This window comes from Conger conger, chromosome 18 (genome assembly GCF_963514075.1).
Source record: "Conger conger chromosome 18, fConCon1.1, whole genome shotgun sequence".
Taxonomy (NCBI): domain Eukaryota; kingdom Metazoa; phylum Chordata; class Actinopteri; order Anguilliformes; family Congridae; genus Conger; species Conger conger.
Window position 1 is genome coordinate 20,263,963 of NC_083777.1, and position 10,511 is coordinate 20,274,473.

A 10,511-nucleotide genomic window follows, 5' to 3' on the forward strand; every position below is an offset into this window, starting at 1 on the left:
CTAATTGGTCAAATTTGGAACCGTAATTTTTCCTAGGCGCGTATCCTGTTTGGACCAAAGCTGCGTCCATCAGGAAAGCCGCTCTGTGCAAACAATACAACGCAAACTGCATCAAGGTGTAGCTGTGGCTTGACTACTCTCCGCCGGCGCCTTCGCAGGAGACCGTTTTCTTAAAGAAACAGGCCTTTTTTTTGTTTTTCAGTCCATGTAAAAAAAGGTCTGTATTTTAGCGGCGTTTGACATTTACAAATCAATTTGTTCTGCTGGAACAGTGCTGCCAAATACGGTTCATGGAGATCTGTCATCCTGTAGGTTTTCATTTCAACCCTTATCAGGCACACCTGATTCTACTTTTTTTTTTGTGTACATGAACTTTTGTCCAATTAGTCCTACAATATATATGAATCAATGGTCGAAAAACTGCACTCTCAAAATCACATTGCTTGTACATTATCCCAAACAAAATGGGGGGGTGAGTGTCCTTTTAATGATCTAATTGATAAAATCATGTTCCAAAATTAATTTGGAACAGTTTTTTGTTATACAAATTTAAAACCACAATCAATATTACATAAAATGTGAAAACTTAGTATGTAGTTTCAAAGGAAAACCAGATGGCAACGAATCTAATTCTAATAAAAAGTCTGTATTAAATTGGGTATTTTTCCTGCTTTCTAGAATGAATTACAATACACAGAAAAAATATTTTGGATCTGCTTGTTTGTTGATCTCTTTATTTTTCTCCCTCTGGTTGCGATGAGTATGGTAAAATATAAATAGCCCCGTACTTTTTGACAGTTGATGGCATTAGGCTTATTTATAGAGCCCTGATTGGCTGGATCTCTGGGATGCTGTGATTCAGGGCACTGATTGGCCGGTTCTCTTGGATGTTGTGTTCACGTTTCCAGAGAGAACTGCTGAGTGGGTTCAGCTTTCAAGCACCCCCCCCCTCCCCCAGACCCCACCCCACCCCACCCCAGTGAGTTCATGGCCCCCCATTATTTAGCAGGTTTGTTTTTGCAAATGTTGTGCTGGCTGAACCTTCCAGCCTGACAGCAAAAACTCTTTGGGATCATACATGTACCGTTTCAGGGAAGCAGGGGACATAACCTAACAAATGTGCGGGGTCAACTGGTAAGAGCTACTCTTGAGTTTCATATAATTCCAGATGTTATGCTTTTCTAATATACGACAAGCGTTAGGAGTTATTGAATAATGGCGTGTGGTGCGTGTTTGAGTGTATGTGGGCAACGGACATGTATGGTGGGGGGCACAGACTGGGGTAGAATGAATGGGGAGGGGTTTAAACTATCGCAGGTAGCTATAATGAGAATGTACAAACATTGCAACTGGAATGTCAGAGGAAAGAATGGTTCCATGATTTGGGCGTTATATGACATGGGGTGTTATATTTTATTTGAACGGATACAGGGACGTGTCAGGAAATGTGGAAAATACAGCATAATTTCAAGCTATTTTATTGCCTGAGTGACTTGTCTGTGATGGAGCTGATTGTTGTTCTCAATTAAGATAAAAGCGGCTAAACCTGTCAAACAATTGTATAATTTGGGTCTCATGATTTTAGTATTATGATTTCTGTGATGGCAACAAAAACCACAGTGATAATAACATTCATATAAATAAATAAATAAATAATAATAATAATAATAATAATCATAATAATAATAATAATAATAAAATGGCACTTTTCAAACATTTTCAGCCCAAAATTCTTTAGTGTTTTAAACTAAGTAGTATCAATGAAATGTAAAAAGGCACAATAAACTAAAAATGTTTTGGATTATAGAGATTGTACAGGTTATTGTACCTACACTGAAGTCATCAGACAACGCATTTGTGAAGTATTTGTTTATACATACCTCAGTATGTCTGTTATACAACAGGGGCTGAAAATGTAATTCTCAGATTGGAGGAGCTGTTTCAAGGCACTAAGCTTCCTCCTCTTACTATTGGCTGTGTATGGGATCACCACGGTAACCTTTCTGAAGCTGGAGAGACTTGAGCGAGTGCTCAGTGACTAATTTCAGCAGCCTGGGTCATGCCACAGGTCACACATGGGTCATGGGCTGATGTAAGCTCATCTGCACATATCATCAAGTGGGGATGGCAGAGGGAGGGAGAGAGAGGGGGGAGAGAGCATAGAAACTGAAACAGCATTTAAGCCATGTCGAAACCATTCAGAAGGCATCGGGTGAGATGGACACAAACCGTTGCAGTGAATAAACGGGACCGAACATTAATTAGCTGGAACTTCAATCAAATGTGGGAAGAACTGCTTCATTTTATTAAGGACAATTCAAACGGTTTTTTTTTTAAGTGATGAGTGTTTCCGTTTATTAGATTTTTCCTTTCATTAAGGACCAGATAATCTCTTTGAATGAGGAATCCTGGAAGGGGAATGACTCTAGTGCTTATAAACTTCACTGCTCAGAGAGGCAAGACTACCCAGAGGATATTATCATGGTAACAAAGAATTAAATATATATTTATATATTTATATAAGACTAGATTAATTAATCAAGATATGTGTAACCTTCTTTACCGTGGTCAGACATAAGGCTAACTTTACCATTGATGGTCATCTCTCAAAATTTTGTCTGTTTAATCAAACAAAAACTTGAAGGAGATTATCATCTGCTCTTTCTGAAGATGTGATTTTTGATGCGAATCAAGCAAAAAAAAAGAGTTATCTTTCCATCCGTGGATTAGTATGATTTTGTTTGCGAAAAACACAGCCGTAAACTTCAGATGACCTTTGTATATTTAACAGTGAGCTCCACACACAATGGAGTCAGTACAAGGGCTTCCCAGATCTACGCGTTGCTGGATTTCTCTCCGGCCGGTTCGACCGTGCTCGGCAGGCAAAAGTCAAACAATTGCAAGTGTTTTTTATATTTTCCGACGCACTCAGCACTTATAATGCGGCGCGGAGAGACCCGCGGACGCGTATAAAGAGACGGTGGTGGAGCGGCCGGGTCGGACTGGCTCAGTCCCCTTTACGGCAGCCGTAGGGATGGGAGCGCTATGCTGGAAGGAGCTGCTGTGCAGGAGGCTACGTTATTGTTATGTTGTTTTGGTGAGGGTGATTGCCAGCTATAGCAGGCTACTTATTCAAACAGTATCGCTCTGAAATATCTTGAAACCCCCCCCCCACCCCCACCCCCCTTCGCTCTCTCTCTCTCTCTCTCTCTCTGTTAGATGGTCTGCTTGTTTAGATGTTTGCCTTTTTCATTCTGAAAATCCTGCAGTCAAACGTTCTCCAGTTGTCTATGGCCACGCCACGAGCGTCAATGGAGTAAAATGTCTTAAAGTAACTGAAAAGAGTAGGCTGCATGTGATTTCTGTTCAATTAACAATTAACATTATTGTTTTAGTTGTATCTAACAAGCTAGGGATGTTAAAAGGGAGGGAGTCAAAAGAAACAACATATTTCATTCTTGTTTTAATCAGATTTGGTATGTTACTTTAGCATAACATTCTTTATCTTTTGTGATGCAATTACTCCTTTCTGAAAGTTAACATGAGCAAATGAGTCTCTTACTGTAGGTCTATGTCTACGTGTTTCTTGGAATAGCTTTCTTTTGGCCAGAAGCCTAAAGGAACCAGCAAATACAAGAAGCGGCACCAATATTTGAAATATTAACTGAAATGAAGGGCAGTATGTAGGTTTACAATTTACAATTTGATCATTTATAAAACTTAGACTTTAGTGTTTATTTAAAAAATAAAATGCATGTTCTTTGATCTAGAAGTGATTCATGATTACAAGAGATGTTGATTACTGTATGTTAAGACCATTAATATGAACATTAAGATGAAATTCCCCCAATTTACTATCTCTCTTCTAGCACTCCTAGAGGAGTAGTGTTAGAGTTAGTCAATGTAAGTCTGAAGAGATGAGTCTCCAGACTTCAGGGGCAAATTGTTCGTAGAGGAATCGGGAGGTTTGAGGAATTTGACAGAGTCAGAGAAGCTCCGTCGTCGGGACAAGCGAGAACCATTCACACGGTTGGCAGCTTATTCAAGTCGCCAATGTATAAAGTACAATTCTTCTACATTTTCAGTCAATACTTCTAGTTTTCAAATTGTTTAGCATCTGACTTTCCGGAAACTGAACAGAAGATATAGTGTGGCAGGTAAATGAGTGGAATTGACACCTCCCACAGATACATTTCAGTTTATGTTGGTGTATGTTTATGTTGGTTGTATGTATAATGTAAAAATTCCATCCTGGGATTACCTCCCAGTACCTTTAGTACTTGACCCCAATAATTAAGTTGGTGCTTATGTTGGTATACAAACAGTGTTAGTATTCATTACAATACTGTCTTCTCATATGTATGTCTCTGTCTCTAGTAAAAACTGGAAGTCAGGTAATCATTCCCATTACATGAACAACAGCAGACATCATAGTTCCTCCATCACAACCTGAGGGCCCCAAGTAATCTAAAGTACATAGAAAGGAGGATCCTTTATGATTTATATATATATATATATATATATATATATATATATATATATATATATATATATATATATATATATATATATATAATATAGTTTTTACTTAGACTAGAATGGAGAAATTGTAGCATGCCACTATAATGGGGGTGTTATGTGGACTTCAAATCAAAATGGCTGTTCCTTTTGGCCCGACATTTCATCCTTTTAAACCCAGCAATCACATTCTTACTGAAACTCCAGGAAGTGAGGTCACCTTCAGTATATGGTCACATCTCTGAAATCCACTACAGCCATCTATAAACTCTGAACAGAATTGCTCCAATTACTCCATAAACAAAACTGATTAAAGATAAAATATTTAAGAAAATAATTCAAGTTGTCTTTGTCTCATTATAACACTCATTACCACATTATTAGCAAAGACTTGTTGATATACTTTAGCTCAAGTGCAGATATTTTATATATCTACATTGACTGCATATGCTGTGCTCAGTGAATTTCATTTCAGTGCTTATATTATTTATTTGTGAAATATTTTTGACTTCGACTGACTGGGAACCCAGCTGAAGAGTCATTAATGTAATATGCTGAGATGATTGACTGAAACTAACCGATTCTGGAAGAGTAGATGAAGGAATAAATCAAACACAATACATAATTGGAAAAGTACTCAGCTCGAGATAACAAATATCAGTGCCAAATAAAATTAATGGACCTTGGTGCGAATAGCTTCCCTCGCACTGCGGTTGTGTCAAACGTCAATTTCGTAGAAAACGCCTGGGCATTCGCTTCTTTGATAAATGAAATGGCGGTCTGTTCTACCAGGTTTCCAAAAGGGACGCTACTAAGAAGCTGGCTCACCAAGTCCCGGCCCAGACTTCTGCTGCTCATCGCGGGGTTAAAACGACCACAGGTGACACTGATGCGGAGGAAAAGGATGAAGCGCACAAAAGTAGCAAAGGCCACGTAAGCGGTAAATATTGTTTCTATGCACGTAAGATAGATAAACCAAAGACAGATACGCAAAATCGAGTCTGACGTCCAGGGGAAAAAATATGTAGGGTAATTACTGCTTAAATGATTTGTTTGGTTGCTTCAGCTAATAACAAATAAAGTCCACTAATTAGCATTGCTATTTAAATGTAGAGACCAACATGTTATCATTGTATAGTAGAGAGCGCAAGTCTTTGCTGATGAGGAAAACAACTTATAAATAACCTGAAGATATGTTTTTTGTCTTGCAGAACCTCCAATCGAATGCCACATTTCACTTGAGAGCTCGGTGGAGAAGTTGCCAATGTCTGGCTTGAAAATGGAAGATTGCAATTTCACCGAGGAACTAGGTTTTAAAGCTCTGCAAACGCGACGAACTAAAAACAAACAGCACAAGAGTTACTCTTGTCTGGAAATCATGAAATCAAGGAATGAACAACTGAAATATATACTGGCAGAGCAATGAAATCATATCTTACACAGCAATTTGTACATCATATCTGAAATGTACAGTATACTCCATGTGATTCATTATAATATATAACAGCACTTGTGATTGTACAATATTTACTTTTAATTCCAAAACCTGTACAAAAATGATGAAGTTCCCTGTAATCCCTGGTACGTTTCTGATCTGTACAATTCATTTGTCCAGGATATATGTAAACAAAATGGCGGAATTATCCCATTCTGTCTACACTACAGCTGCAAAAGGCCACTGCATTGATCTTATGCAGAGACACTGCGCATAACTACTGATTTCTAACAGGAAAGCTGACTGGCAGCATAACGCAGTCTTCCAGAATATTCTTCTGAGGGCTGTATTTAAATGATACTGTGGAAGTCCAGTGAAATAAGGCAGAAATTTGGAAAGAAAGGGGATGGCGGAGAAATCTGCCTCAACAACCTCGACCTCTGGCTGTATGAGACCATCTCAAATACATATTTTATTTATAGATTTACAGGCGCGCATCTTATGCCAAGTTTGAGGCAAACACTAAGTTGAAAGCAACACTTCAACAATTCAAACACATCAGTATTTTTTCACTATTTTGCCCATCTTAATTTTCAAACAAACCTTTCAGCAGTGCATTATTCACAATATATACATTGGAATATATACAGTAACAGCTGTGTTGTATAGTAGACAACATTACTATAAAATAATATCTCTCCTATGTCAGCGACAGAGTGAGGAAAACAAGACCCAAGAAAACAGAATGGAATGGGAAAGCCTCATTTTAGTGACCACATAGATGACCATTGACAACTTAGTGTGATTCAGAATCTACAAATGTTTGGCAGTTGCCATGCAATAAATGCATGGTACATGGTTCAGGGTACATTGGTGAACTAGTATTCATAACTCAGTGTCCAGATTTTGGACTCAGTGTACAGTGCTGAGCATTGTTTCTTTTTTCTTTTAGGTTCATAGTTTATTATAATTAATGCATACTTTAATCTTTGTATATTTGCATTGAAGCGAATGTCTGTGAGCCACAGGATTACACAGCATGCCGTTTGCAGAAATCTTTACTTCACTCTGAGTCTTTGAGGAATTAAGGTATATATGTTTCACAGAACGTCACAAACACAACACACGATCTGTCCTTGCAGGTGAGCAAGAGCCTATATATTAAAACTTGAACAAGCCTATTCAGACTTCACTCAATGTCCATAATTTGTAAGTACCTGTGTTTATATTTCCAGAAAACAGTCCTGCAGTTCTTTCTCTTCTATGTGTAACCGATCCCCCACCCCTGAGTAAATATTATGTTCTGGATGAATGGCGGTGAGCCACTGCAGACAGCTGTGACCGCTGACTCTTTCTTTTCTCTATCTCTTCTGTTGAGTAAAATATGCAGCCATGTTTTTCTCCATGAGTGTGAAATGAGATTTATTGCTTTTCAGGGGGTATGGCTCTTTCTAAGGTTTGGCTAACACCATTTCCATTAGCTTGTATTGTGTGCCATCTTAGTAAACTTAATTGAGGAGAGAGTGAGAGAGATAGCTGTCTATAACAATACAAAACAATTGTGTTATGAGTTATCATTCTTCTTGCTTTATTTTTATGTATTTATTTTAATTTTTCTTCAGCTAAGCTAAACCGTATCAATATAAATTGATACATTGAAATCAATAGAAATGCCTGTACAATACAATGGATTCTTGCAAAATAGAATATAAATATACAATATTGTTTATAGTGATAACATAGAATCCACGGAAATCCCTTTGTAGAATTACCTTCCAAACGAGGAATGTTGATAAATGAATCGAGCATATTGAAATGGAAGCGTTTGGCATTGGTGTGTTTTGTTCAGGTGTGCAGAGTGGGGAGTTACAGTGATGAAGAACAACCCAGGCCCTGTCAGTGCAAGTTATTTTCTGCTACCACACGTTTGACCTCTAAAATTTCAAGGGAATTAGACAACCAAACCGATGAGAAATTTATGCAGCAATTTCTCTCACCTAGGCAGGATTGATTTATGATTTATTAGAAGAATCTGCAGATGACAGATGTTTTCCCCGTACCTTTAATTGAATTTCAGTGTCATCTTTAGGAAGGTGTAGCCCTGTTCTTATTAAAGTGTATAGATTGTACTTTTTTGGATCACCTCCAGCCCCCCTCACACACACACACACACACACACTATTTTCCATTTTCTTTAAAAAACTTTTTTTTTTAAAGACTGGTTTGTCATATTCATTCTAATCTAATTCTAATTCATTATAATCTATGCGTAATCACATTTACTTCATAAAAAAAGAAGTCAGATGACACAGTAGGGCTTCTCACTTCTCCACTTGAACATGAATCAATGTGTTGTGAACTATATGTCATTAATCAGCCAGGCTCCTAGAGCCTCCTCCACTAGCCTTATTATGCACAAAAGGCATATTTCCCATCATCCCACAGTTTTTTCACATGGATTTGGTCTTGGTTACAAATTAGCTTGGCCTCTTGTACCTCATGGTAACAGAATTCTACCCAATCTCAACTAACATGTTTTGAAATCATTCTGTTAGCAACCCTATGTTTTTTTATTTTTATTGAATAATTAGTGTCGCTCGATAGGGCCAAAGTATTGCACATAGACAGCCTAGTTATTACTCTGTGTGTAATATCTAAAGCCCTTGAGGGGGCTTGATTGGGATACTTTTTAGCTCTCTAAAAGATGATAAAGGTGATAATATAACAAATATATTGTAATATTATTGATTACCTTGCGTGAAAAATAGCATGTGGGTTTTCGAAGAACATTATTACAGGCCTGATGGTTTAGCCCTGCAAAATACCTCAAACTTACTTTATTGATAAATGTTGTTTGCTCTGCAAAGGGAGATTCATAGCTGTGGCTATGAATGGCAAACTGTGAGACTTCATCTTCATTCTGTTGACCCTGTGGCACTATGTTTCTTTGAAAGTCTAAGGTAGGAGAGAGAGAGAAAGTGGTGCTGGCTTCTCAATAGTGTGGTGCAATGCAGACGTTGATCGAGATTTGAATGTGCAAGACTGACAGTTTGAAGCGAATATAAATGTATTACGAACAGCATGCAAACTCTCACCTTCTGCGCAAGTATGAGGGAGAACTGCGACGCGTCTCACCACTTGGCCGTCTGCCCTAGGTTAACGGCCTTCGCCAGAAGCTGCGTTTCCCCGGTTGCACTCGGCGCAGCGTTTCTTCATTTAATCCCTCTCTCTGGCTCCCCCCAGTGGTCACAATACGAAGTACAATTGCAAGGAAACTTGATTGAAAGAAGTACATTGGAAATATTGGAAATAGATATTTTCAATAATCCTCTTTGCCGAAATACGCAAGCCAGTTTTTTTGTACAAGCATGCATTTAATCCAAAGTAAAATCTAACCCCAATCAGCCCATCGAGTATTTCATGTAGTAATCTAATGAGACAATAATGTCCTGAAAAATAGTTCATAAAAAGAGAAAAATAAATAAATAAATAATAATTCAGTGGGGATTGTCTTGTGTGGGGTTGTCAGACACCTGTAGTTGATGTGGAGTATACTTTGTATAAAACAATGTATTGCACATTTTATAATTTACAATGTAGGGGCATATTCCCTATAACTGTGATAATAAGATAGTTCAATATCCTAATGTCCTCAGTATTTGCTAATTATTTACACCTGATACCTGATCAATCTTCAGTGAAAAATCCTCACACCTCCAATGACTGGAATTATTTATGACTCACTAAAGAAGAAGTGTTCAAATCAGAGAGCCGCAGGGTCTGCTGGTTTTTGTTTTTACTCGGCACTTATTGATGAATAAAAGCAGTCGAATAACCCAACAGTATCTCACCTTACTGGGTTTCTTGGGTCTGGCTCTTAAGGTGAAAAGAATCTGCAGACCTTGCAGCTCCACAAGACCAGGGTTGGCCACTCCTGCACTAGTACAATGAAACAAAGTGCAATTCTCAATGATGCACAAAAGAGGGCGCTGCTCTCTCAAATTGGTGGATGTTTTGCATCATTATTACAGACTACACAGGTAACAAATATCTCTGATATTATACAATTATGCTAATTCAAGTTGGAACAGTTTTCACTTATTTAAATAGCTACCATATGTTTTTCAGCCTCAAGAGCAACGTGCAACTGCATACAAATACATTTGAAAGAGCTTGGATGAATGCAGAAACTGGCAGTTTATTTGTTGACTTCAAGACAAAGACTTTCCAAAGGAAGTGGAATATTGCAAGGCAAAATATTTCCTAAATTTGGAAAATTTGCACACAGGTAAAAACCTTTGGGGAAAACAAATAAGGAGCATGTAGGGTGAGGAAGAACATAGTTCTACTATTTCAAATAACCATAACCAAACATATTAAATTATTATTATAACATAATCCACAAAAAATAAAAAATAAACATTAAAAGCAAAGCAAAGAATGGCCCTGACATGGTTAAATGAAATACACAGTGCCTCAGTATTTCATTTTCCTTACAGATGTGCAAATTGAAGAAATGCTAGATTTGAACATTTGGAGAAAAGCACAGATAAACTAT